This window comes from Panthera onca, chromosome C1 (assembly GCF_046562875.1).
Source record: "Panthera onca isolate mPanOnc1 chromosome C1, mPanOnc1 haplotype 2, whole genome shotgun sequence".
NCBI classification, from domain to species: domain Eukaryota; kingdom Metazoa; phylum Chordata; class Mammalia; order Carnivora; family Felidae; genus Panthera; species Panthera onca.
The window spans coordinates 184496495-184523031 of record NC_138346.1 but is presented as its reverse complement, the minus strand read 5'-3'; the positions used below and the strand labels follow the sequence as shown (position 1 = coordinate 184523031).

The window sequence follows — 26537 nt, the reverse complement described above, 5'->3', positions numbered from 1 at the left end:
GGTGCTTAAAACTGTGTCAAAATTTCAGAAATAACAGAAGTTAAATCAATGGATCATAGAAGTAGTAATTAGTAAAACTGTATTGTACATACACTACTTAAAGACAGTTTGCAAACTGGGAGCAATCAAACCAAAACTTGGAATTAGGCTCAAGGGTATATCATTATAAAAAAGCTTGTATAGGGGCATCTGGCTCAGTGGGCTAAGCATCCAACTTCGGCTCAGGTCAGAATCTCAGAGTTTGTGAGTTCGACCCCCACATTGGGCTCACTGTTCTCAGGGCAGAGTTCGCTTTGGATCCTGTCTCCCTCTCTCTCTGCCCCTCCCCAGCTCCCTCTCTCACTCTCTCAAAAATAATAAACATTAAAAAAAAAAAAAAGAAGCTTGTATAGTAACAAAGCAGTGACTTCACAGTGATTGGTTATAAATATTAGAATTTTCTTAAGTGATAGGGAATTGGCCAGCAATTACCTTGGAAGCAATTTAAGTTTTGCTCACATTAACCTTGGAAGCAATTTAAGTTTTGCTTATGATTTCCAGGGGCACAAGCAACCCAGGTCAAGTTAGCCTTGCAAACTTAAAGCTAAATTAAGCTTTATTTGTATGATTAAACTGGCTTTGTCTGCTCAGGGAGTTTTCAAGGCTGGTCTCCATTTGTTTTTGATTTTAATAATCCCTCTTCTCCCCATGTTGGTCATTGTCTCAGCACGCTGAAGGTATGACCAACCAATATAGCATTATTCTTGGTTACTACATTGATGTAGTCAGGCCGCAGAATCACACATTCTATGTTCCCAGTAGTTGAGTCATCAGGCAGGAGGGCCATTAGTTACCATCTTCATCATTTATGTGGCTATTGCTGATTTCATTCAGTTGTCTGATCCTGATGGCTACCATTTGGCATATGACTGGCTGCTGACAGGCATTTAAAACCCTCCAGAGTATGCAACATGCTGGAGAGATTAATGCGATGACTGTAAGGAAAACAATAACCAAGGACTGAGAAATTTTCCAGAGCAGAGATTCCCAGGGGCCAAGATTTAACCAACTAAATAACTCAAATGGGTTATAATCAGATTCATGTTTTACCTAAGTCAATCTATATTTTTTGAATAATGTGCAATTGGGTTTCAATTTTTTATGAGTTATTTATTTACATAGGCATCACATCATGTATTAGCATGATTAGTTAGAACAGGCTGAACTTGAGGAGGTTGTAGGTCAGAAACCAGTGTTGGCTAAATTGGCTTCTATTTGATGTGAGCAATCAGGTAGTTTAATGAGAGGGATTTCTATGGAAACAAAATAAAAACAAAGGTTAATAGTTCAAGCAAATTACAAATACTGCTTCTGAGTTTGAGGTTATGATTCTGTATAATTATCCCCATTTCTGTCAAATATAACCACAGTAAGACTAGTTTGTTTATAAATTAAGTAGTTTCAATAAACGGGGCCTGATTATTTGCATAAGTACAGCAAGAATAGTGACTGACCATATAGGCTCTTTAAAATCTGCTTTGCTAGAACTTCTCTCAGATTGCACTTTCCAAAGCTTCTTGAGGCTAGGAAGCCAAGCCAATGACTTGTCCAATTGTGTCCTGTTACAAGGAGAACAGATTCTTATTGAACTTATGCAAATACATATATTATCATAAAAACAAGAATATTTAATAGGAGTTTCTGAATACAGGAGGGATCAGGTAGGGAGAAAAAGATAAATGTTTTAACCTTGGTCACAAAGACATTTTACCAAATTGCTATAAGTTACAGATAGCATGAAAGAGAGGAGAAAAAGGGGTTCTTTAAATCTGGAGAACAAAGCATTAAAGAACTAGCAATGTTTTTGTTTTTTTTTTTTACTAGCAATGTTTTAAATGGAATAAAAATTACAATCATCTCATCAGTTCCTTCAGTGTTAGGCAATTAATCCCTAACTTTTGCTTCATCTTGAGTTAGCAGCTTTATGAATCAATCAGCTTTCCATTGGAGCTTTAGAAATTCTTACTTTATGTGATGTTCTGATCTTAACGATACCAGAAACCTGAATTTTAGAATACTTGTCAAGGTTTTTTCCATTTATCTCTTTGAAGATGAAGCACTTTTGCAGGAATACTTTTGCAAAAGCATCAAAGTGAAACAATAACAGTCTATAAGTTACAAAAGAGTTTAAAAGATCTGGTAAGAGTTCACATACACATACAAAGACAATGATGAAATTGACAACTAAATTTGGTTCTTTTTGTGACATACATTTAAAAATCATGGCTGATAAGGTTATACCAGAACACATCGGATTTTTAGGAATTTCATACAATCTCTGGAACACTTATATTAACATATATAAGTATAAGCTAAAGAAAGTTCAGCATTGCTTCTTATTTGACCATGCTTCCCATGTAATTTAACATCTCAAATGACCAAAGAAATTAACATTTCTCTTACTACTTTATTCAGAATTTCATCTGGGGAAGTTTGTTACAAATGTCAAAAGACAAATTATTATTTGATAAAATACAATCATAGATCACTGTGATACAATATTTAGTTACCCATTAAACCAAAGTGATACAAGATTTAAAAAGCACCTGGGTGGCTCAGTCAGTTGAGTGCCTGACCTCGGCTCAGGTCATGATCTCACAGTTCGTGAGTTTAGGCCCCACATTGAGCTGTGTTCTGATGGTGCAGAACCTGCATGGGATTCTCTGTCTCCCTCTCTCTGCCCCTTCCCTGCTCGTGTTATCTCTCTCTCTCTCTCTCTCAAAAAGAAATAAAAAAAAAAATTAATAAATAAATGAAAGTTATGTTTACACTATACTGTCATCTACTAAGTGCGCAATAGCATTATGTCTAAACAGTCTATACTTTGATTAAAAATACTTTATTGCAAAAAAAAAATGTTAACCATCATCTGAGCTTTCAGTGATTATACTTACCGATCATGGATCACCATAACAAATATAATAATGACAAAGTTTGAAATATTGTGAGGATCACCTAAGTGTGATGCAGAGACACGAAGTAAACAAATGCTGTGGGGAAAATGGCGCTAGTAGACTTGCTTGACCCGCGGTTGCCACAAACCTTCAATTTAAAAAAAAAAAATGCACTTATCTGCGAAGTGCAATAAAACAAAACACAGTAAGATGAAGTATGTCTGTATTCATCTGGAGTTCTGGGCAGAGGCTGGGGCCTGAAATATAAATCCGAAAGCTATCAAGTGTAGGTGGTTTTTAAAGCAAAGTGCTTTGAACCACTTGGAAAAAAGTCACTTGAAGTAATTTTTATACCCCCATATTATTGTGGTAATTATTCATCTTTGTCTGGGATACCCCCTCCAAAGCCTAGGCCTGTCTCTTATTTGTCTGTATGTGTCTAGCCCAGAGCTAGGCATCTAATAATAATGAGCCAATAAATATGTAATGTTTACAGAAGGGGGAAGGGTTGAATACAGGTACTAATAGAGTTTTGGAATCAAGAGATATGGGATGAAGTCATGCTTGTAGTACTAGCTCTGTCAACACGGAAGCCATTTAAATTCTCTGAGCTTTCAGTTGGTTGAGCGTTGGGCTCTTGGTTTTGGCTCAGTCACGATCTCATGGTTCATGGCTTCAAGCCCCGCCTTGGGGTCTGTGCTGACAGCACGGAGCCTGCTTGGGATTCTCTGTCTTCCTGTCTCTCTGCTCCTCCTGCACACACACTCTCTCTGTCAAAAATAAATAAATAAACATTAAAAAAATTCTCTGAGCCTTAGTTTTCTCCTCTGCAAAATGGGGATTAACATTTGTTTCACAGGACAGTTAAGATACTACTCTCCTCTCATTTGTCTAGCCCGGATAAGGTGCTTGTGAAAGGGCTTTTGAAGCCCCAATTATGGTGCAGTTATTCTGTTTTTATTATCTCCTTTTTTTTCTAGAACTGCGCTGCTCAGTATGGTAGCCACTAGCTACACATGGCAATTTAAAGTTGACATTTAACTTAATTAAAATTAAATAAAAAGTTTAAGTTAGTTTCTTAGTCTCACTGGCCACTGTGTCCCATAGCCATATGTGGCTAGTGGCTATTGGGCAGCATAGAACATTTCCATCTCTATAGGAAGTTTTATTGGACAACTCTGCACTAGCACCTTCCTGAAGGTCTGGGGACAGGCAGGAAAGGGTCCTGACTTCAGGAGGCATTTCACAAACACGTTCTGGGGTCATGAGAGTCCCCAGGCAAGACTGGTGGCTAGCTTAGGACAGCCCTTCCCATGGCCCTCTTGTGTTGTAGATGTCACATCGTCACCCAGGGAACCAGGGACTGAGAAATCCAGGGGAGTGGTGCTGGGCTGAGGATGCATGACCTAGCTGCAATGACTTCCGGTCAGCCAGACTCTGCCCTCTCTGCAGATGGGGCCCTATCCCAGGACTGGCCAGTGGGCTAGTCATGGGTGGGGAGACTTGAGGAGTGGAGCTGAGAGCTAAGGGGATACTTCTGCTCAGTCTGTCATTTAGCCCCTCTGTCTGTCTGTTTGTCTGTTGATCTGTGGATAACAGCCCTCCTGTGTTGGGTAAACATCCCAAAGGATTCCGAGGACCTTTGAAAGTTGCTGGTCAGGTGTCTTCTCTCAGGAGCTCTTGGTGCCTCTCTGGCCTCCTCCTTCATACCTGGGACTGTTAAGACCAGAGGTGAAGCCAACCTTCTCAGAGCAAGTATTCCTGCACTGAGAAGCCTATGGTGTGCTCCCACACCAGACTCACCAATGTTGTGACCCATCTTTTCATTTGGGGATGTTCATATATCTGTGGAACCCTTATAACCCTTCCAAACCTTGTCTAAAATGCAGTGTGAACTTGACTAAATCACTCTGTGGGTCTGATGCTTCAACTTCCCTGTCTGTAAACTGGTAATAAGAATATTCCTTGCCCAGCTTTCTGGGGAGGGAGTGGCATGAAAGTGCTTTATATGCTGTGAAGTGTCACGTAGGACAAGTGATGCCTACTAAATCCTCCTAGCATCTCTGTGGGGAAGGTGGGCAGAGATGACATTCCCATGCTCAAAATCTCAACCTGTATAGGTGGAAAGCCAAATCTTGAGACCCTCTGCTACCTTGGGAAAATTCCACAGAGCACTATCACTTGGGAAAACTGAGGCACAGAGTGGGGGCAAACTTGCCCAACATCATGGTCAGAAATCAGATCCAGGGCTTCTAATTCTTGGGTTGTGGTTCTTTGAGATCTCAGATGAATCCTTTCCTCTGGGATCCAAGTCCGTGCCTGAACTCTGCCACTTGGTAGCTGTGTGATCTCAGGGGAATTACTGAGCCTCTGTGAGCCTCTACTTTTGTGAAATGGTGGTAGTAATAGTACCCAAGACCAACTACATAATTTGGGGGGCCCAGTGCAAATGAAAATGCAGGGCTCCTTGTTCAAAAAGCAGGAAAAAAAGCCTTTTTTCTTGCTTCTGTGATTTTGCACTCAGCCTGTTTATTATTCACTATTTAAAGTTGCAGTCCTTTGGGCATGGGGATACTCACAGGGGTATGGGGCCCTGCCTCATGACTTGGCAGGCATCCTCAACCCAATTTTCCCTATGCCTGAATCCAAGCCCCTGCCTGGGACAGAGGCCAGGGAGCAGGCAGCCAAGAACCCATTCTGGGGAGGGTGAGGCGGGGAGACAATGAGAGGCAGAGCTATGTGTCAGCTGAGTTTCCAAGTCCCCAGAGTGTGCTCCATTATTTCATTGGACTTCACTTACAAAACACAAATTCAAAGTTAAAATTATTAAGAATTATAAGATGGTAGCCACAGAGCATTAAACCCCAGTTATGGACTGCCCTTCTGAGTGGAGGGCTCTGTGTAACTGCACTACTCACACATCCATGAAGCTGGCCCTGATAATACCCAGCTTACAGGGTAGCTGTGAACACATAATGTGCCTATCCCATAGGAAATGTCAATAAATGTCTCAATAAATGTCAGCTATTCCATTAATGTCATTATTAATTATTAAATGTGATTTACTACAGATTTTAAATTTTGATTAAAAACTTTTTAATGTTTGTTTATTCTTGAGAGAGAGAGAGAGAGGGAGAACGAGCGGGGAGGGGCTGGGAGAGACAGAGACACAGAATCTGAAACAGGCTCCAGGCTCTGAGCTGTCAGTACAGACCCCAATATGGGGCTCGAACCCACAAACTGTGAGATCATGACCTGAGCCTAAGTTGGACGCTTAACCAACTGAGCCACTCAGGTGCCCCTAAAATTTGATTTTAATGATGACTTGGTAACACATCGTCATTTACCTAATCGAATGTGCTGCTTCCATCTGCTATAAGAAGCCTCTCTGCCATCATCATATTTCTTGGTGGTTTGCGATGGTCAAAGTGGGGGGAGGGAAGATAAACAAACATTTAGAAATACTTAGATATCAGGCATTTTGGTGTTAATCCTCACCACAATAAGCCAATCCTCACTAGGCAAGCACCTTACCATACTCTAACTGAGAAGGAAATTGATGCTCAGAAAAAGAGGCACTGCACGTCAGGGGCAGATGCTGGGGCCTGAATCTGGATCTGTTTGCCTCTGAAGCCCAACTTGTTCACCCAGGGAGCCCGCAGCCTGAGGCCTTTGTCTGCAGCTCATCTGGGAAGGGACCACCAGTAAGGGTCTGTCCTCTCCTGGGATGGCCTCATCTGCTTCCCCCGACCCTTTTCCCATTCTTTTCCTTGCTTTGCCAGCAGCTGTATCCTGTACCCTGATGAGAGGCCTAAGGACAATGGGAAAGGGAAAGATTGGGTGGTAGGAAAGGGGCCAGGCTCCAAGCTAAACAATTGTTTCTCTCCCAGTGGGTCCCAGGCAGCCGGAAACAGCAACTGGTTCCCAGCATTATCATGGGCAGGGGTGAGAGCTGCCCCCACTGGGATTCTCCTTCTATTCTGGGCCCAGCCTCCTCTCAGTTGCTGCAAGTTTTTGTGCCTCGGCTGTGTCGTAGCCTCAGTTTCCCCATCCGTCAACTGTCTTTAGCCCCCAGCACAGGGCCCTGTACTGGGAGGACCTCAGGGACTATTTGCTGGATTAAATTATGGGGGAAATAGATGAAACTCTAAAGAGTTTCTAGGCATTGTCCTTCTTTTTGGTTACTTTATCCATCCAGCAACCCTGGTCTGAGGGAGCCCTTGCAGGGGGCTGTGTGAAGCTCTGGAATACACCAATAATATCCATGTTCTGCCCTGCAAGAGTTTCCAGGAAGCAGGAAATGGCCCTGGGGGTAAATACCACAGAGGAGGTTTATACTGGAAGTGGGGGGGAAGCAAGTCTGGAGTGACTGAGCTTATTTTGGGATGAGAACAATAATCCTGAGAAGAAAGAGCATGCACTGTGGCCTCCAGCCCACTTGCCCTCTTCCCCTGGAGCTTGAGCTGGAGAAGGGGCTGCAAGTGACCACAGGAGCCCTGGACTAGCACATCTGGGTGCAGGTCTCACCCTTTCCCCCCACTAGCTGTGTGACCTTAGGCAAGTTCCTTTTCCTCTCTGAGCCTGTTTCCTCATCTATAAATTGGAACTAACAAAGCTTACCTCCTGGCAGTGCTTGTGGTAAAGATTAAATTTAAATGGCGTGTATTAAAAGCTTCAAGGGAGTTTGCAAAGTGCATTAAGTAAACAGGGAGGCCAGGAAACAGACCTTTGAGAAATCCCATTTTAACCATGAAACTTAAATAGCACAGGCTGGGAGAGGAGGTGATGGGATCATGAAAGGAAGTCTCTTTTGCAAAGAAGAACTGTGTGTGTGTGTGTGTGTGTGTGTGTGTGTGTGTGTGTGTGTGTCTGCTTCATCAGTCAAGGCTGGGTGTTTATGGATGAAGGAGTAAATGGTGGGAGAGGCTGAATCAGCAAAGCCGTGTGACAGAACAACTTAAGGGAGGCTTCCTGGGCCCTCCTGAGTCCTTTTCTGAGAGAATAGCACTAGCTCTGTGTGTCTAAGCCTAAGACTGAAAAGTCCAGCTCCCTCTGAGACCAATTCCTACTTAGAGAAGATGCACTGGGACACAATAAAGACATGCATGGCCTTGTACTGCCCTCTTCTGGTTTTCTAGAAAACTGCACTTTTAAGATGTGGACATTTTCCACTCATATAAATGGTAACTCTCCTGTGACCAGCCCTGTGTTGGGAGGTGGGAACACACAGATAGACAAAATCATATTCCTGTTATTCAAGAACTCCTGGGTGTGTGTGTGTGTGTGTGTGTGTGTGTGTGTGTGTGTGTGTAAGAAGAGACAGACACACACACAGAGTGAAAGAGAGAGAGAGAAGAAAAACAGACACATAAGCAATAAAGGTGTATCAGCACCATGATGCAAGATGCAGAAAGGTTAGGGATGTCATTTAGGAAAGTTTTTGAGACTTCATCTATTCATCCATCTATTATATATTTATTGAGTCCTTAATGTATTGTAAAAACTTATCTTTGTGCCTGAGCTACAACTTATCTTTGTGCTTGTTACAGCTGTAACAAAATACACAAAAAAATCTTTGCCTGCCTGGATTTAATGAAGGGAAATAATTCGAAATAATGCAAAATAATGCAAAAATAGATAGTGTTGGATGCTGAGTACTAAGGAGAAAAATGAAGCAGGAAAGGAGGACAGGGAGTATCGTTGGAGTGATTGCAACTTTTTGAAGTAACGTTTCAACGAAGTAACATGGAACATGACTGAGTAAATTGTACTGGGCTTTCCCTCCTGAATAAGCAGCTAGAAAATTGGACAAGTATATGAAGCAACTGTTCAGACATTGGACAATGCTAGCACAGGACTATGATCCATGAAAGAAGGAAAACAAACAAGGTGAGCCTAACGATTACCCTAGCTTTATGCCTGATGGCACTTTCTGGCAGAGCAGCGAGAGAAAACTCAAGAAGAGTTTCTAGGACTAGAGTACCTTAGAGGAAGGACCTACCCAGAAAAAAGTTCTAGAAATCTGTGTAGGGGTCTCTATTGAGTCTTTGTCTAAATCCTAAGTTGTGCATGCACAGGGTGAAACTTAATGAGTGTGGGGAAATAATAACTACTGGGTAGGTATAAGCCGAACCAGGTTGGGAGACATTAAAATTCCAGCTGGCTATGGGGGAGGGAATTTGTTGAACACCTGGGTATTCAGTGGAGACCTCAAAAGGGTCATAGTAGTAGAGCTAACATAGTCTCAGAGTTAAGGTACTCTAGAGCTACCTTAATAAAAGTTAAAAAGAATAAAACTGACCCTCAAGTAACCTAAATTCCTGCCCAAACTAAACAAACTTCAACATTCTTTAAAGGAAGGAAACAAAATTCAGACCCTCAACAATGGAACATTCACAATGTCTGACATTCAATAAAATGATTAGACATGGAAGGAAGCAGGAAAATATGACCTATAACCAGGAGAAAATTAATCTATAGAAATAGACCCAGAAATAAGACAGATGATGGAGTTAGCAGAAATAGACTTTGAAGTAGCTAATATATATGTATATTATATATATGTGTATATACAGAGAGAGAGAGAGAGATTTGAGATTTAAATGAAAATATGAACATATGAGGAAAGAAGTGGAAGTTACCAAATGGAACTTTAAGAGTTTACAAGTACAATATCTGAACTAAAGATGACATCGTGTAACTTAAAAAACAGATTAGATAATGAAGAAGAAAACACCAGTTACCTTGAAGACATAGTAATTAAAAATATCCAACCTGTAGCAGAAAAAGAAAAAAACCAGACTTAAAAAAAAGTGAATAGAGCTTCATTACCTATGGAACACTGCAGTGATATAACATGTGGATAACCAGGATCTCAGAAAGTGTAGAGGCAGAAAAATGTTTGAAGAAATAGTAGCCAAAATGTTTTTGAAACAAGAAGGCTATAAACAACAGACCCAAGAAACTCAACAAACTCTAGAATAAACACATAGAAAACCATACCAAAGCACATCATAACAAATTTACTAAAAACCTAGTGATAAAGAGAAAATATTTGAGGCAGACATAAAAGAAGATATATATTATATACAGGGGAATAAAGATAAGAAATATCATAGATTTCTCATTAGGAACAATGGAAGCCAAAAGACAAAGGAATAATTTCTTTAAAGAGCAGAATGAGATGGGGCTCCTGGGTGGCTCAGTCACTTAAGCCTCTGGCTCAGGTCATGATCTCGTGGTTTGTGAGTTTGAGCCCCGTGTCAGCTCTGTGCTGACGGTTCGAAGCCTGGAGACTGCTTCAGATTCTGTGTCTCCCTCTGTCTGCCTCTCCCCCCGCTTGCACTCTCTCTCTCTCTCTCTTAAAAATAAATAAACATAAGAAAATAAAGAACAGCATGAGGAAAAAAGATGTTAATCTAGAATTATACATCAGTGAAAATACTCTTCAAAAATGAAGGAAAGTAAAGACATTTTCAGACAAACAAAAGCTGAGAGAATTTATACAAGTTTTCACTTTTAAAAAGGCTAAAGGAAATTCTTTAAGTTCAAATAAAATAATACCAGCTGAAAATTTGGACCTATACAAAGGAATGAAGAGCACCAAGAAAGTTAAATACAGATTTTTTTTCTTAGTTAAAAAAATTTGAAATTAACTGTTTAATGAAAAAAAAACCCAACAACATTGTATTGTGGTGTTTATGACATATATAGAAGTAAAATGTATGACAACAAAGGATAGGAAGGAGACAGAAGCATATTATTATGTCTTTCAATATGTATTAATTGATATAATATTGTCTGAAGGTAGATTGCGGTAAGTTACAGATAAATATTGTAAAGCATAGGGAAAAGATGCATCACTGATAGGCTAATAGTGGAAATATAATGAAATAGTAAAAACAAGCAAAAACTCTACCTAAAGAAAGGCAGGAAAAGAGAACAAAGGATATCAAAATTTGAGGGTTGTGGTTAATATAACATAGAAGAAAATTTACAATTCAGATTCTTATGTTAGAAAAAAAGAAAAGTTGGGGCACCTGGGTGGTTCAGTTGGTTAAGCATCTGACTTCAGCTCAGGTAGTGATCTCATGGTTCATGGTTCGAGCTCTGTGTCAAGCTTTGTGCTGACAGCTCAGAGCCTGGAGCCTCCTTCAGAATCTGTGACTCTCTCTCTCTCTCTGCCCCTCCCTTGCTTATGCTCTGTCTCTCAAAAAATAGATAAATGTTTAAAAATTTAAAAAAAAGAAAAGAAAAGAAGAAAGGTTGAAAATTAATTATATAAATATATACCTTAACATACCAGGAAAAAAGAGCAAATTAAATTTAAAATAAATACAAGGAAAGAAATAAGAAAGATAGGAGTGGAAATCATTTAATAGAAAACAAGCAATAGAAAAAGTTAAACTAAAGTCTGGTTCCTTGAAAATATCAATAAAATGAGATATATCTATACTTAGACTGATCAAGAGAAAATAGAGAAGACACAAACTATCAACATCAGGAGTGAAAGAAAAAACATCACTACGCATCCTTTGGATGTGAAAAGGATAATAAGGTAATATTTTGAAAAACTTCATGCCAATAAATTTGACAATTTAGAAGAAATGGACAAATTTCTTGAAAAGTACAAACTGCAAAGATTACTCAAGAAAAAAAGGGATGTCCTGAAGAGCCCTATATCATAAAGAAATTAAATTTGTAATTAAAATCTCTTCCCTCTCTTCCCAAAAAATAATAAAGGAGAAGAAAATCCAGGCCTAAATTTCTTCACTGGTGAATTTTATTAAACATTAAGGGAAGAAATAATACTAATCCAACACAAACTCATTCCAAATACAACAGAGGAAGGGAGCTTTCTCCAACTTACCTTTGGAGATCAATACTCTCCTGATATTTAAAAAAAGAGAAAGACATTACAAAGAAAGAAAATTACTCACTTTTTCTTACGAAAATAGATGCAAAAATCTCTAACAAATACTGCAAATTATAACCAGCTACACATAAAAGGATATATTATGAACAACTAGGAGTTCATCTTAGAAACTGAAGTTGGTTTAGGGGCACCTGGGTGGCTCAGTTGGTTAAGTGTCCAACTTTGGCTCAGGTCATTATCTCGCAGTTTGTGGGTTCAGGCCTCATGTCAGGCTCTGTGCTGACAGCTTGCTCAGAGCCTGGTGCCTGCTCCAGATTCTGTCTCCCTTTCCCTCTGCCCCTCCCCTGCTCATGCTCTGTCTCTGTCTCTCTCAAAAATAAATAAACATTAAAAAAAATTGGTAATTAAAGTTGATTTAACATCTGAAAATTAGTGCAATTCACTCTATTATAGAATAAGGGGAGAAAAACAATATTATTATCACAATGTCTGCATAACAGCATTGATAACATCCACCATCTTTAAAAGAAATTATTTATTTAAATTCAAGGTAGTTAACCTACAGTATAGTATTGGTTTCAGGAGTAGAACCCAGCGATTCATCACTACATATAACACCCAGTGCTCATCCCAACAAGTGCCCTCCTTAATGCCCATCACCCATTTAGCCCATCCCCTGACCCACCTCCCCTTCAGCAACTCTCAGTCTGTTCTCTGTATTTAAGAGTCTCTTATGGTTTGCCTCCCTCTCTGTTTTTATCGTATTTTGCTTCCCTTCCTCTACATTCATCTGTTTTGTTCCTTAAATTACACATATGAGTGAAATCATGATATTTGTCCTTCTCTGACTTATTTCGCTTAGCATAATATGCTCTAGTTCCATACACATTGTTGCAAATGGCAAGATTTCATTCTTTTTGATTGCTGAGTCATACTCCATTGTATATATATATATACCACATTTTCTTTATCCATTCATCCATCGATGGACATTTGGGTTCTTTCCATACTTTGGCTATTATTGATAGTGCTGCTATAAACATGGGGGTTCATGTGTCCCTTCGAAACAGCACACCTGTATCCCTTGGATAAATGCCTAGTAGTGCAATTGCTGGGTCGTAGGGTAGTTCTATTTTGAGTTTTTTGAGGAACCTCCATGCTGTTTTCCAGAGTGGCTGCACCAGCTTGCATTGCCACCAACAATGCAAAAGAGATTGTCTTTCTCCGCATCCTCGCCAACATCTGTTGTTGCCTGAGTTGTTAATGTTAGCCATTCTGACAGGTGTAAGGTGGTATCTCATGGTGGTTTTGATTTGTATTTCTCTGACGATGAGTGATGTTGAGCATTTTCTCATGTGTCATTTGGCCATCTGGATGTCTTCCTTGGAGAATGGTCTATTTATGTCTTTTGCCCATTTCTTGACTGGATTATTTGTTTTTTTGGGTGTTGAGTTTGATAAGTTCTTTATAGATTTTGGATGCTAACCCTTTATATGATATGTCATTTGCAAATATCTTCTCCCATTCTGTCGGTTGCCTTTTTTTGCTGATTGTTTCCTTCGCTGTGCAGAAGCTTTTTATTTTGTTGAGGTCACAGTAGTTCATTTTTGCTTTTGTTGCCCTTGCCTCCGGAGATGTGTTGAGTAAGAAGTTGCTGTGGCCAAGATCAAAGAGGTTTTTGCCTGCTTTCTCCTCGAGGATTTTGATGGCTTGCTGTCTTACATTTAGGTCTTTCATCCATTTTGAGTTTATTTTTGTGTATGGTATAAGAAAGTGGTCCAGGTTCATTCTTCTGCATGTCGCTGTCCAGTTTTCCCAGCACCACTTGCTGAAGAGATTGTCTTTATTCCACTGGATATTCTTTCCTGCTTTGTCAAAGATTAGTTGGCCATACGTTTGTGGGTCCATTTCTGGGTTCCCTATTCTGTTCCATTGATCTGAGTGTCTGTTCTTGTGCCACTACCATACTGTCTTGATGTTTACAGCTTTGTAATACACCTTGAAGTCCGGGATTGTGATGCCTCCTGCTTTGGTTTTCTTTTTCAAGATTGCTTTGGCTATTCAGGGTCTTTTCTGGTTCCATACACATTTTAGGATTATTTGTTCTAGCTCTGTGAAGAATGCTGGTGTTGCTTTGATAGGGATTGCATTGAATATGTAGATTTCTTTGGGTAATATTGACATTTTAACAGTACTTGTTCTTCCTATCCAGGAGCATGGAATCTTTTTCCATTTCTTTGTGTCTTCTTCAATTTCTTTCATAAGCTTTCTATAGTTTTCAGTGTATAGATTTTTCACCTCTTTGGTTAGATGTATTCCTAGGTATTTTATGGGTTTTTTGTGCAACTGTAAATGGGATAGATTCCTTGATTTCTCTTTCTGTTGCTTCATTGTTGGTGTATAGGAATGCAACCGATTTCTGTGCGTTGATTTTATATCCTTCAACTTTGCTGAATTCATGAATCAGTTCTAGCAGTTTTTTGGTGGAATCTTTAGGGTTTTCCATATAGAGTATCATGTCATCTGCGAAGAGTGAAAGTTTGACCTCCTCCTGGCCGATTTGGATGCTGTTTATTTCTTTGTGTTGTCTGATTACAGAGGCTAAGACTTCCAATACTATGTTGAATAACAGTGGCGAGAGTGGACATCCCTGTCTTGTTCCTGACCTTAGGGGGAAAGCTCTCAGTTTTTTCCCATTGAAGATGATATTAACATTGGGCCTTTCATATATGGCTCTTATGATCCTGAGTTATGATCCTTCTATTCCCACTTTCTTGTTGGTTTTTATCAAGAAACGATGCTGTATTTTGTCAAATGTTTTCTTTGCATCTACCAAGAGGATCATATGGTTCTTGTCCTTTCTTTTATTGATGTGATGAATCACATTGATTGTTTTGCGGATATTGAACCAGCCCTGCATCCCAGGTATAAATCCCACTTGGTCATGGTGAATAATTTTTTTTAAAAAAATTTTAAATGTTTTTTATTTATTTTTGAGACAGAGAGAGCATGAGCAGGGGAGGAGAAAAGAGAGAGGGAGACACAGAATCCGAAGCAGGCTCCAGGCTCTGAGCTGTCAGCACAGAGCCCGACGTGGGGCTTGAACTCACAAACCAAGAGATCATGACCTGAGCTGAAGTCGGACACTTAACCGACTAAGCCACCCAGGCACCCCAATAATTTTTTTAATGTATTGTTGGATCCAGTTGGCTAATATCTTGTTGAGGATTTTTGCATCCATGTTCATCAGAGAAATTGGTCTATAGTTCTCTTTTTAGTGGGGTCTCTGTCTGGTTTTGGAATCAAGGTAATGCTGGCTTCATGGAAAGAGTTCGGAAGTTTTCCTTCCATTTCTATTTTTTTGAACAGCTTTAAGAGAATAGGTGTTAACTCTTCCTTAAATGTTTGGTAGAATTCCCCTGGAAAGCCATCTGGCCCTGGACTCTTGTTTTCTTGGCAGATTTTTGATTACTAATTCGATTTCCTTACTGGTTATGGGTCTGTTCAAATTTTCTATTTCTTCCTGTTTCAGTTTTGGTAGTGTATATATATCTAGGAATTTGTCCATTTCTTCAAGCTTGACCATTTTATTGGTGTATAATTGCTCATAATATTCTCTTATTATTGTTTTTATTTCTGCTGTGTTGGCTGTGATCTATCCTCTTTCATTCTTGATTTCATTTGTGTGGGTCCTTTCCTTTTTCTTCTTGATCAAATTGGCTAGTGGTTTATCAATTTTGTTAATTCTTTCAAAGAACCAGCTTCTGGTTTCATTGATCTGTTCTATTGGTTTTTGTTGTTGTTGTTTTTGTTGTTGTTTGTTTCAATAGCATTAACTTCTGCTCTAATCTTTATTATTTCCTGACTTCTACTGGGTTTCAGTTTTATTTGCTGTTCTTTTTCCAGCTCTTTAAGGTGTAGGATTAGGTTGTGTATCTGAGAACTTTTCTTCCTTCTTTAGGAAGGCCTGGATTGCTATATACTTTCCTCTTATAACTGCCTTTGCTGCATCCCAGAGGTTTGGGGTTGTGGTGTTATCATTTTCATTGGCTTCCATATAGTTTTTAATTTCCTCCTAACTTCTTGGTTAGCCCATTCATTCTTTAGTAGGATGTTCTTCAGTCTCCCAAGTATTTGTTACCTTTCCAAATTTTTTCTTATGGTTGATTTCGAGTTTCATAGCATTGTGGTATGAAAATATGCACGGTATGATCTAGATATTTTTGTACTTGTTGAGGGCTGATTTGTGTCCCAGTTTGTGGTCTATTCTGGAGAATATTCCATGTGCACTGGAGGAGAATGTATATTCTGCTGCTTTAGGATGAAATGTTCTAAATATATCTGGTAAGTCCATCTGGTCCAGTGTGTCATTCAAAGCCATTGTTCCTTGTTGATTTTCTGATTAAATGATCTGTCCATTGTTGTAAGTGGGGTGATGAAGTCCCCTACTATTATGGTATTATTATCAATGAGTTTCTTTATTTTTGTGATAAAGTGATTTATATATTTGGGTGCTTGCACATTTGGAGCATAAATGTTTACAATTGTTAGGTCTTCTTGGTGGATAGGCCCCTTGATTATGATATAATGCCCTTATTCATCTCTTGTTACAGTCTTTATTTTAAACTCTAGATAGTCTGATATAAGTATGGCTACTCTGGCTTTCTTTTGTTGACCATTAGCATGATAGATGGTTTTCCATCCCCTTACTTTCAATCTGAAGGTGTCTTTAGGTCTAAAGTGGGTCTCCTGTAAACAGCATATAGATGGATCTTGTTTTCTTATCCATTCTATTACCCTGTGTCTTTTGATTGGAGCATTTACTCCATTGACTTTTAGAGTGAGTACTGAAAGATATTAATTTATTGCCATTATGTTGCTTGTAGAGTTGGGGGTTTCTGGTGGTGTTCTCTGGTCCGTTCTAGTCTTTGTTGCTTTTGGTATGTATGTATGTATGTATGTATGTATGTATGTATTTTTCATCTTTTCTCCTGTCAGAGAGTCCCCCTTAAAATTTATTGGAAGACTGGTTTAGTGGTCATGAACTTCTTTAATTTTTGTTTGTCTGGGAAACTTTTGATCTCTCCTATTTTTTTGAATGACAACTATGCTGGGTAAAGAATTCTTGGCTGCGTATTTTTCTGATTCAGCACATTGAATATATCCTGCCACTCCTTTCTGGCCTGCCAAGTTTTTGTGGATAGGTCTGCTGCAAACCTGATCTGTCTTCCCTTGTAGGTTAGGGGCTTTTTTTCCCTTGCTGCTTTCATGATTCTCTCCTTGCCTGAGTATTTTGTGAATTTGACTATGATATGCCTCGTTGATGGTCAGTTTTTGTTGAATCTATTGGGGGTCCTCTGTGCTTCCTGGATTTTGATGTCTGTGTCTTTCCTCAGGTTAGGAAAGTTTTCCGCTATGATTTGCTCACATAACCCTTCTACCTGTTTTTTTCTCACTTCATCTTCTGGGACCCCTATGATTCCGATGTTGTTCCTTTTAAATGAGTCACTGATTTCTTTAATTCTTAAATCATGCTCTTTTGCCTTAGTCTCCTTCTTTTTTCTGCTTCATTATTCTCCATAAATGTGTCCTCTATATTGCTGATTCTCTGTTCTGCCTCATCTATCCTTGCTGCCATGGCATCCATTCAAGATTGCAGCTCAGTTATAGCATTCTTTTAATTTCATCCTGACTAGCTTTTACTTCTCTTAGCTCCGCAGAAAGGGATTCTAATCTATTTTTGACTCCAGCTAGTTCTTGTTATTGTGATTCTAAATTCTGGTTCAGACATCTTGCTTGTGTCTGTGTTGGTTAAGTCCTGGCCGTCATTTCTTCGTGCTCTTTCTTTTGGGGTGAATTCCTTCGTTTCATCATTTTGAAAGGAGAAAAGGAATTAATGAGTGAAATAAAATAAAATAAAATAAATTAAAATAAAAAATTAAAATTAAAAGATTTCAAACAACACACACACACACACACACACGTAATCAAATAAATGAAGGTAGATCCTAGGTGTGTTTTGGTCTGGGTCTTGAAAGGGGCTTGACAGATTAGAGAAAAAAGGGGAAAGAAAAAAAAAGGAAATTGTTTGAAAATTTGAAAAAATGAATACACTGAAATAGAATAAAGTGAAATGATGGAAGTAAAATAGAATTTGAAAAAATTTACACAAAAGTAAAAATATAGTAGAAAAAAATTAAAGAAAAATATTATTAATAAAAATTGAAAATAAAAATAATTTTCTCTCTTTCTGTATTCAAGAAAAAGAAAGAAATGAAAAAGAGAAAAAAAAAATTGAATAGATGGACCAGTGAACAGACTGAAATATTATTGAAATTACTTAGTTTTCCCCTAGAAGTTAAACTATGAAGCACTTTATAGTCCATAAACTAAGCAGGCAGAGAGACTTGTGTTCCTGAAGACAGAGGTTGGCCCAGTTGGGTGGGGCTTACTGTAATGGCTCCATTCTCCACTAGATGGCGCTGCTTAGCTTACTGTGGTAGATTGTTGCAGTGCTTGTAGGTGTGTGTGTGCACGTGCATGTGTGGGAGCGTGAAAATGGCATCATCCAGCTACTCAGTCTCTATTATCAGAACTCTGTTCTCCCTGATCAGCAATAGTGCACCCATCCTTTGTATTTGGCTTCTGTCCACTCCCTGCTTTTACACTGTTCGTGACCAAGCCCTAGGCAGCACCTCCCTCCTGAGTTTTATCTCAGATGTGGCTGTTTTTCCTGACCCCTTATTTCTGAGGGACTGTGGCTTTGACCTGTTCTGCCCCTCTGCGGGACCGTTTCACTGAGTAATGGCTGGGTGCCGGCCGCACCCAGGAACATTTGCAGGACTGTGCTGCTGTTGATGCCCAGAGACTGCAGCTGGGTGCCAGCCCACCCCAGAAAAAGTTCATGCGATTGTGTCACAGCAGTGTTTCAGAGATTATGGCAAATGACAACATGTGTCTGGCACCAGGCTTCACCCCCAGCCACCTTGTTCCAGCACCAGCGAATGTGGTTGTTCTCCCAGGTCCACTGGAACCTTTGCCTGTGGGGGGCCACACAGCCTCTACCAGATGTCCTTCCAGCAGGGGAACTGCCTCTCCCTATGTGGCCTGAAGACCCCCGGACTTCAGGGGATTTGCCCTTCCCACCAGAGCACCACCAGGTATTGAGCTGCAGAGCCTCAGACTCTGCACTCCCCCTGTTTATAGAGTCTTAATGGAATTTAAACCCTCTCCTTTCTCCTTTTCTCCCTTTTTAGTTCAGTCCCTGTGGATGTTTCCACTTTTCCACTTTCTCTTCAGCTGCTTTTGGGGGGTGTGCTTTTCCCATATTTTCCCCACCCCTGTCTCCATCCTCTCTCCACACATGCAAACAGCTCCCTGCCATCCGCAGCTTCTTTCTCCCCTAGTTCATCTCTCTGCACCATGTACCTGCTGAGTTCTGTGGTTCAGGTTGTGCAGATTGTTGTGTTAATCCTCAAATAAGTTTTCTAGGTGTGCAGTGTGGTTTAGTGTTGATCTGGCTGTATTTCATGGATGCCAGACACAAAAAAAAACTTCCATGCTGTTCCGCCATCTTGGCTCCTCCTGCTATTACTGTTTCTAATCCCTAAAACAACTATATATGGAAGGGATGATCATTTCCATTTTCCAGGTGGGAAAACTGGCCCAGAGATTAAGTTACTTGCCTGAGGCCATGGAGTTAGTAAATGGCATACCAGGTCTGCTATTTCCAAAAGATTGGTGCCTCTCCCTCAGCAGGCCCAGGACAAATGTCTGTTGAATGAACTTGTTGAATGAAGTCAAGGAGGGGTCCTCCTCCCTCCCAGCCATCCTACTGCTCCAAGTCAACACCACACAGGGTTGAATGCAGATCCCCAGCTCAAGGAGGAAGTCACCCTGCTCCCTGCCTCCCCCACTGGATTCTGTCACTGCCCAGTGTCTCCCATGATGCCTTCTTCTCTCTCTATCTCTCTTTTCTTTCTGAAGCTGGCCCCAATATTTCTAAAAAGGAGAAAGCTTCAACTTTTTATCTTTTCAGGAAAAGCTGGGTTCTTCCCTACTGGATGTTTCCTGCCAGTGACTCTTCTTTGCTATCCACACAGAACACTTCACTTCCAGTCACCATATGTGGGGAGGTTTTTCTCCACACCAAGCAATCATCTGGACACCAGTGGGGTGCCCTACAATTGTAGTCAATTCTAACACTATCTTCCTGGAAATAGTGTTTGATCCCACAGGTTAAGGGCTCTGTGTTACAAGTGCCCCAACCTCCCCTGACACTGGTCACAAGTTCAGTTTGTCACCTGTGCTTCTGACCAGTTGGCTATATATGGATCAAAAATTCCAGTGAAATCCTCCTTGCATTTGATTAGTTTGGTAGAGTGGCTCACAGACTCAGGAAAACAGTTTAATTAGGTTTATTGGTACATTATAAAAGGATATGATGAAGGATGCAGACAAACATTCAGATGAAAAGATACATAGGGTCCTGAGCACAGGAGTTTTTGTTTTCCTGGTGTGGATGTGTTTGCCCACCTGAAAGCTCTCTGAACTCTGTACTATTGGGATTTTAGTGAGGGTTTATCTTTAGTGAGGCATCTTAATGATAAATCATTAAGTCCATTTGTAGCCCTTTGCCCTTCTTAAGAGAATGGGAGGTACGGTTGAAAATTCCAAGCTTCTAATTATGGCTTTGTTTTTCTGGTGATTAGCCCTCATCTAGGAGCTATCCAGGATACACCCAGAGTTGCCTTGTTGGAATGAAAGACACTTCCATCGCCCAGGAAATTATAAGGATTTCAGGAGCCCTGTGTTCAAAACCAGGGTCAAAGACAAATATTAGAACAAAAGATGCTCCTAGTGTTCTTAGGTTTTACAAGAGTTTTAGGAGCTCTGTGCCAGGAACCAAGGGAAGATATATATATCTTTGTATGTGCGTGTGTGTGTGTATGTATGTATATATATATATGTATATATATATATATGTGTGTGTGTGTGTGTGTGTGTGTATATATATGTTTACATATTTATATGTCTATATATAACATGTTTCTAAAATACATTTATTTATATATTTATATATTTATATTTCTATACATAACATATATATATATATATATATGTGTATATATATATATATATGTTATTATATATTACAATACCACATCTTCTTTCCATTCAAATCTGGGATTGGGATTGGAACCAGGTGCTTGGGGTTAGTATCTGGGACACTGGACAGCTGGATCCTGACCACTGGCCTCTGGCCTTGTCAATTATCCTGGTCTTGCTGCTGCTAGTCCTGCATCCAGGTGTTCCTGAATAGCCCCTACCCTAGTATAAGCCTCCACCATCTCTTGTCAGCCCTCCCCACTGATCTCCCACCCTCCACACCTTTCCACCTCTTCACACTGATCCCCACATCATAGCCACAGTGGGCCTCACTGCCAATGCCTCACTTCCCTTCAAGCCTTCCAGCACTCCCATGGCCTCTATAGGGTAAAGCTCCAATTCCTCCAACTTCTGCAGTGTTGGGCATGGTCTGGGCCTGGCCTGCTTCTCTAGGGTCTTCCTTCAGTCTACCCCATCCTCACACCTAGTACCCCAGCTATCCCCCACCTCTGTGGTCTTGGCTACCCACATTACTTCCTCTGCTAGGGAATGCTTGTTTATCTTTCCAGACTCAGGTCTAGTGACCCTTCCCTGGGAAGGCTTCCATGACCTTTCTTTCCACCCCAGCTAAAACAAATTCCTCCTCTCCTCCTCGTGTTCCAGCACCAAAAACATGTGACTGCCCTAATTCTGTGTCTCTCCCATTGACCCCAAGCACCATGTCTGAGATAGCTGTGTCCCCAGCCCTCAGCACTGGGTCCAGCACATAATAGTAGCTTAGTGGGTGTCTGTTGAATGTATGGACATGATCTCAGATGGCTTCACTGCTCAGGTCCATGGCTTTTAGTTCCTGCTGCTCCAATCTCCTCTGAGGTTCTGGAAAAACTGTACCAAGTGGCATGAAGAAAGAGCTGGCTTCATTGTCCTTGCTAGTCAGGTTGCCCCTTCCTCCAGGCACCCTTCCACAGGTAGGGCATATCCCCCACCACACCCCACCATGGCCAGAGGGAGAGCATATCTTTGAGTTGTGCTTTGAGGAACATTCCCTTCTCCATTCTCCCCAGCCACTTCCCTCTCCAGAAGTCTGCCCATGGTCTTTACAAAGTCTCTGTGTAGCTCCTGGCCTCCACATTATCCATTCCCTGTTGTCGCTTATCAGGAGAGGGCAAGGGAGAAGGTGAGGCTAGAGATGGGAGAGAGTGAAAGTGGATAGGTTGAGTAATATGCGTGTGTTCTAGGACTTCCATTCTCTCAGGGAAGTGGCAACAATGACTAAGCAGAAGTAATTCCTTCTCTTCTGGACTTGCTGCAGGGAAGAAGGTGAACAATTTACTGTCAGGAGCTGAGCCTCTCGCAAGGGAGGGTCCTCAGAGGCAATGGGAGCTGGGGGGCCCTGGGATTTTTTCTTTTTTTTGTTTCCTTTTGGCAGAAACTGATTCACATTTTCTGCCCTTGTCTTGTCCTCCTCCCACTCACAGACATGTTTGCAATACACAGGTCTGATTGTTTTATTATTAGACACTGTGCTGTAGAGGGATTAATTTTTCAATATATCTATACTGATTTTAGCTGCCTGGTTTAGTTTGAGAGTTTTGATCACTGGAGGAACCATTGCCCGCTTCTGGGTGTGTCCAGGGGAGACCTGGTCAGTCCCAAAATCCATTCCAGATGCTCATTTCCATTTATGAAAGTGTCATACCCTCTCTTGTAGCAATGCTCCTTTGAGCATCATGCATTTTACAAACTTTTCAGAGTGTAAGCAAGCATGTACCCACCCTGGAAACTGAAACCCTGAATGGTTCCAGTTATAGTAGGTTACTCATTCACCTGCATAGTCCAATGCCCAGGGGCAGAGGGCAGTGAGTGTGCTGCTGAGGCACACTGGCAGTCAGGCAAACTGGTTCCCCAAAGTCCTCTAGCCTCTCAGGTCATCCTGCTCTTTGCTACTCAAATAGAATCATCTGAGACCCATTTCCACCATGGTAGGGAAACTAGCGTGACCCTCACAATCAATATTTTCAGAGATTCTCAGGGACTTGTGTTTCTCTTGGTCACCTTTTGGTCTTTGTGGTGGTTTTAAGCATGTCTGCCAATTCTCTAATACTCTTCCTATCAAGAAGCTGAGTCTAGGGGCACCCGGGTGGCTCAGTTGATTAAGTGTCCAGCTCTTGATTTCTGCTCAGGTCATGATCTCACGTTTCTTGAGTTCAAGCTGTGCATCAGACTCTGCACTGACAGTGCGGAGCCTGCTTGGGACTTTGTCTCTCTTCTTCTCTCTCTGCCCCTCCTGCTCTCTCTCTCTCTCTCTCTCTCTCTCTCAATAAACAAACAAACTTGAAAAAAAAAGTTGAGTCTAATCCCCTCCACTTGAGTGTGGGCCAACCTCTGTGATCTGCTTTTAATAAACAGAATGAGGCAGAAGTGATGCTACCTGATTCCCGAGTCAAAATCATACAAGGTGTTAGAGCTTCTATCAAGCTCTCTCTCTGGCCGCTTGCTTTTGGAACTCAGCTGTCGTCCCATGAGGGAGCCCAGGCCACATGGAGAGGCCATGTGTATGTTTCTGGCCAACAGCCTCGGCTGACATCCCAGGTGACCTGTGGGTGACATGCGAGTGAGGGAAACTTTGAGAAGACCCCAGCCTCAGCGCCAGCTGGCAGCATCCACCATATGTCCCGGCAAGACCATGCTCTTTCTTGGTGCTTGGTTGCATACACACCGTTGCCTCTCCTTCATCTTGACAAAGCATCACTAATGGAAGGCTAGCATCTGTAGTAGGTGAGACTGACAATTTGGGGCCACAGAGGGGAGCTTCAGGAAAGACCAAGACAGATGAGAACATAAATTTGAGTGTTACACTTACTTCTGTGCAAGTTCACGGGCGCTCCACACCACAGGGGATTCTTGCTGGTCCTGTCCACCTTTCGGCCTAAGCTCTCTCCTGTCATCTCTGGCCTTTCTTCTTCTGCCCTCAGTCTTCCTGTACCTCTTCAGCTGCAGTAATTCTGGTTTTCATATGGGGAGCCATCCAACAGTTGGATTCTTAATCCATAAATGTAAGGCTGCAAGAAATGAAATGTTCTCTCTCCACATTTAAGCTTTTCTTCTTCCAACACCCTTCCTACAGGCACCAGAAACGTGTTTCTGTCACTACAGGGTTTCCTCATTTCTTCTGCCAGGTGTATGTCGAGTTCTAGTAGTCACTGCAATTGTGGGGAGTATGGTGCTTGGGGTGCCTGATCTTGGGGGCATACCCTGAGCTGTACATGCTGCTGTCTCACCCTTATTGCCAACTCACGAGGGTGGCTGCCATGTCTTCCCTCATTTTCAACCACCAGCCTCTCCAGGTCCACCTCCCTCCCAGTCGTCCCTGCACCCCACCTGAGTGCACGGAAACCTCATTTGCTCCCATGCAGTGAGGTTAAGAGCTGTGAGCCTAGAGGCACCATGCCACCCCCTTCTTTGCCACTTTTCCAAAGCCACTACTCAGCTTTGCTGTGTTCCTGGGCTTGCCCCAGGTGTGACACGTGTCTTTTATCTCCAGATTTCCCACATATGCAATGCAAAGACCTTTCTCAGGGACTTGTCAGTGTCTCATCTCTTCTTCATCCCAGCCTTTCCTCTCTCCCTGCTGCCCCACTTGAGTTCAGTTCTGGTCTCACCTGCAGGAATGTGGCCCTGACTGAGCATGTACTTCTCCAGATCTACTATACATTGTAGAGTTGATGCTCCAACTCCTTCAGGGCTTAGGCTTTTGAAGTTCAAAGCCTAGGTTTTTGGGATTCAAGGTCTCAGCATTTGAATCCCCAAATCAAGAACTTAACTCTGGTTGCAAAGAGCCTGGGCCTACCTAGCTGCCTGGGTGGGGACCGGAAGGGGCAGGGAAAGAGGCACACAGATAGCAGAACCCTGGGTGGGAAACTTCTCACAGAGCAACTTAAACTCTCTCCACTCAGCTCACATCTAACCTATGGGCAGGGCATTTCACCAAAAGTGCCCTCTTAGGGCCTTTCTCCAACCAGAAGAACATTTTTTTTACCCTAAGAACAGATCTACCTTCTTCCTTCCTAAGCCAATTGGCCCAGATTGCAGATGCCTTTTAAAAATAACACTTTTCTCTTTCCTGTTATATAATTTTGGGCGCCTGTTATATAATTATAAAACTGAGCTGTGGTGTGTAACCAGAGCTGTGGTGGAGGCCAGCACTGGGGGATGTTGGGGCAGAGAGCAGGGAGTATCCAGTTGCAAGTGTAGGCCATGGAGGGCTTCATGGAGGAAGTGACATTTGAGCTTGTGAGAGCATTCCAGGCAGAGGCAACAGCATGAACAGAACTGCACAGCTTGTCCTGGGCATAAGGAGCAGGATATGAGGAGGGAACAGCAGGTGAGGAGGGGACATCGGGTAACCAGGAATCTGTTTGTACCAGGGCCTGGGTGGCAAAGGATTTGACTTCCATCCTGAGGGTGAGAGGTGTGATCCCATTGGTAGCTTCTAGACTGAGTAGTGCCATGATTCAAATAGTTTCCTCTTTGTTCCCTCTTGTGGTATTTGCTTGTTCTTTTCTCGCCTGAAGTGCCCAGTGCCATTCTCTTCCTTGTATGGGGAGGATTTCTGGCCTCACTCAGCCCTGTACACTATCTCCTCCCCTATTACTCCTGAACCCTATGTCTCATGGCACCTTCATTACAGCCACCCTGAACTTGTGATGTCCTTTTCATCTTTCACTTTTCTACCACCTTTGTTCTTGCTGTTCCCTCCAGCTGAAGTGCCCTTCCCACACTCCTTTCTGGGTAGCTACCTCTTACACAGACTTCGGCTCTGTAGCCACTTCTCCAAATCACATCTGGGCCCCTTCCCACAGATGTTTCTGATCTGTGACTTCTCTCGTGTTTCCAAGGAGGACCCAGCCTAACCCTTGGCCTGTGGACTCAGCTCCCAGCCCAGATTTCTTGGGCAAGATGGCTGCATGTTTCTTGGAATGGCTTCCTTTGGTAGAAGAAGCAGGGAGATTGGTGGGCAGCCTTCCAAAGTTCCAGAAGACTCTGGAAGAGAGTCAGAGGAGACTCTGTTTCTGACCTAATATACAATGGGTTTAGCAGGCAAATAATTAGCTACAAGTGAGAGTGTGGTGCCAGGGAAAGGAGCCAAACATTATTCTGGGTTCTCTAGGCCTGCCTCTGGCTTCAGAGTCAGAAGATCTGTGTCCTAAGCCAGCACTGGGACCAATTTGCCAGTCGACCCTGATGAGTCCCTCTTCCTCTACTGAGCCTCAATTTCCTTATCCATCTGAAAGGTCACACTAGATGATCTGTCTCTGGTGTCATCTTAACAAATATTCCCAAGCACCATGCTGTGTCTGCTGCCCCCATTCCTGCCCTCTGGAGCCCACAGTTCAGAGCAGGGAAATCATGGCAAAGTGGAGAGGCTGGGCTTTGTGGTCAGACTGACCTGGCCAAGTCCTGGCTGAGTCATCTTGGGCAACTGTCTTGCTCTCTCTTAACCTCAGTCCTCCCTTCAGTAAAATAGGGATGGTAATTCCTGCTTATTGACGGTGTGTTATAAGGGTTAAAGGAAAAATAAAAGCAACATACCTAAAGATCTGGGTGCTCCTAGCACTATT

The 26537-nt window shown here is 41.7% G+C and overlaps 1 protein-coding gene across 1 annotated transcript in view; it reads left to right on the top strand.

Annotated features, from left to right (window-relative positions):
* CYP4B1 (cytochrome P450 family 4 subfamily B member 1) overlaps positions 1-26537 on the top strand; it is a 64584-nt gene that overhangs the window by 910 nt on the left and 37137 nt on the right. The gene's annotated exons all lie outside the window — the stretch shown is intronic.